The following is a 3210-nucleotide window of genomic DNA, read 5'->3' as shown; positions in this document are numbered from 1 at the left end:
CGCCCCCTCCCCTGCAGCCCCTCGCCGCGGGCGGCTCCCCGCCCCCGGCTTTCCATCACTTCGCAGTTTGTTTCACTATTTTAACGGAGGCGGGGGAGACACGGTGATGCCCCGAAATTGCGAGAGAGGGGCGCCTCGGAGGCGCTGGGGTTGGGGGTATGGGGGGCGTGGGGCTCGGGGTCCCTGGCCTGGCGCCGCCCCTCTGGGTCTCCGAGGCATCTGGGAGGTGGAGCCCCGCCCGAATCGTTTCCTTTCCACGCGGTCCTCGCTCTGCATCCAGGTGGGGCGAGTGGATGATGGGGCAGAAGATTAAGGAGCAGGCGCTTCACCCCGCCCCTAGCTTCAAGCTGTTTCTCTCCGGGGCCATCCTTCTTACTCGGCCTGCCGCCCTGAGCGTGCTCGCCGTCTGACAAACTCAACTCCGACTCGACTTTGGTCCCCTTCCCTTACCCACACCCCACAAAGGATGCTTCAGCGGGGAACTGCGTGGCCGCCAGGGGCTGAGGACGGCTCCTGCCGCTACTGTGTCCCCACCCCGCGATGGAATGGCTGATGCTGTGTCATCCACGTCGCCCTCCAAGGCTTCAGAGAAGCCACACGCAGTATCTCTTTCTCTCAGAGGGCTCCTGTTTCAACTCTGAAAAGCAGGGGCCCTTCTCCGAGCCGCTCTCCATCTTTCCAGCTCCTGCCACCACGCTTTGCACTGCCTGCCTTGCCCCAAGTTATCACCGAGCCCAGAGAAACCAGGCCTGGGCTGTGCTTCCTCCATAAAGCAGCTGACATGTTTCCAACTGTTAATACTTCTGCTACCGAGGTCCTGAAAGGGGTCTGTTCTCGGCCTTTGGAAACATCTTCAGAAAGATAAGAATGATTGTGGTTGTTGAAAATAAACCCCCCCCCCCGCCCCCCTAGTTCTAAAGAAGAATGTCCAAAGAATACTACAGTAGAATTAAGCGTTTGGGTCTCGTTAGGCAAGATGATGTTATGCAGGCAGAAAGCTGGCTACTTTCTATTTACTATGACCTTTGACCCTGGCTCCACCACACCAGCTCCTCTGAGAAGGCTTGAACACCATGGAGAGTTGTAAGCCCAACTGTGGGCCTTTAATTTGAGTCCTTCCATTGACCTCTAGCTTTCAGGGCTGCAGACAGAAGTGTCTGACTCGATATGGGTCCTGGCCAGAACAGAACTCTTTAGAACCAAGGAAAAGCAGCTGGACCATTAGGTCTGATATGAGATAAGTAGGCTAAACCACTGCCCAAAAAGGTGATTCAGCTGGCTGTTTCTCTGACTTTCATCAAAATTAAGTTTTCGGAACCTGTTATGTTTCCCAAGGTCTACTGTTTACTGAGGAAAACTCCATCCAGAGAAATTTTAGCAATTGCATTTTTCTGAGCCTCCCCAAACCCCGCCACCCCAAAATGTATTATCAAATGCTTTCTTGAAGACAGGCCAGTCGTGGAGGACATGGGCATGTCTCTAGACAGGAATAACAGTTCACATAGCCATCATAGAATAGGTGTCTTGTGTTTCTAAGTTGTAATGTGTTCCAATGAGGGCGAAGGAAGGGCCCTGTGGGGAATGCTACTTTATTTACTCACTTTGCCTCTGATTCAGGAGCTAGCCTTTCCTGGTCTCCCCATTCAGGGATAAGTTTTGAATAGGAAAAATATAAAAATTGGAATTTTATGCATAATTTAGCAAATCTCCAATGCTATATGAATTTTCATGACAAATTGCCACCTGTATAATGCCATCTAGAAAATACTGGCAACAAAAAAGATTGAAAACAGTTTTACTACAATTTTTTTTAAATTTTTTTTTTTGAGACAGAGCGTCACTCTGTTGCCGGGGCTGGAGTGCAGTGGTGGGATCACGACTCACTGCAGCCTTGAATTCCTGGCCTCAAGTGATCCTCCACCCTTAGCCTCCCAAGTAGCGGGGACTACAGTGCATGTCACCACACCTAGTTAATTTTAAAAGTTTTAGTAGAGAGGAGGTCTTGCTATGTTGCCCAGGCTGGTCTCAGGCTCTAGGGCTCAAGTTTTTCTCCCACCTCAGCCTCCCAAATTGCTGGGATTATAAGTGTAAGCCATTGTGCCCAGCCTATTACAAGTTATACTTTAAAAATTGGAGTATCATGCTGGGCCCTGTGTTTCTCATTTCTAGCTAATTAATAAACATGGCCATCAAACCACCTGCTCAAGAGTCATGCTCTCTAAACCATTATGAGATGCCACTTCACACCCACTAGGATGTTTATAATAAAAAAAACAGACAATAAGTGTTGAAGAAAGTATGGAGAAACTGAAACCTTCATACATTGCTGGTGAGGATGTACAATGATGCAGCCACTTTGAAAAATAGCTTGGTAGTTCCTCGAAATGTTAAACATAGAGTTGCCATATGACCCAGCAATTCTGCTCTTAGGTACATAAACAAGAAATGAAAACATATGTCCACACAAAAACTTGTACTCAAATATTCATAGCAGCAGTATTCATAATAGCCAAAAAGTGGAAACAACTCAAATATTCATCAGTTGGTGGATGGATAAACAAAATGTGATATAGCCATACATAGACTGTTATTCCACCATCAAAGTAATAAAGTACTGATGTCCAATACAACATGGATGAATCTTGAAAACATTATTCTAAATGAAAGAAGTCAGATCCAAAAGGACAAATAATGGATGATTCCGTTTATATGAAATGTTCAGAATAGGCAAATTGATAGAGATAGAAAGTAGATTAATGGTTGCCTAGAACTGAGGGCTAGGGAGAAGTGAGGATTGACTGCTAACATGTGAGGTTTCTTTTTGGATGCTAAAAATGTAGTAGGCCAGACTACCCCTCTCCCCACTCCTCCCTCCTCCCTCCTCTTTCCACCTCTCCTCTTCCCCTTTCCCTTCTCCCACTCTCTCACTCCCTCTCACTGTGCCATATAAGAAGTATCTTGCTTCCCCTTCACAAAACAACAACAACTAGCCTACACCAGGCAAGGTGGCTCCTGCCTGTAATCCCAGCACTTTGGGAGGTCAAGGCAGAGGATCGTTTGAGTCCAGGGATTTGAGACCAGCCTGGCCAACATGGTGAAACCCCATCTCTACTAAAAATAGAAAAAATTAGCCTGGCGTGGTGGCAGGTGCCTGTAATCCCAGCTACTTGGGAGCCTGAGGCAGGAGAATCGCTTGAACCCAGGAGGCGG

Source organism: Rhinopithecus bieti, unplaced genomic scaffold, assembly GCF_001698545.2.
Source record: "Rhinopithecus bieti isolate Rb0 unplaced genomic scaffold, ASM169854v2 scaffold_14232, whole genome shotgun sequence".
NCBI lineage: Eukaryota > Metazoa > Chordata > Mammalia > Primates > Cercopithecidae > Rhinopithecus > Rhinopithecus bieti.
The sequence above is the reverse complement of the archived record's forward strand: the minus strand, read 5'-3'. Positions refer to the sequence as shown.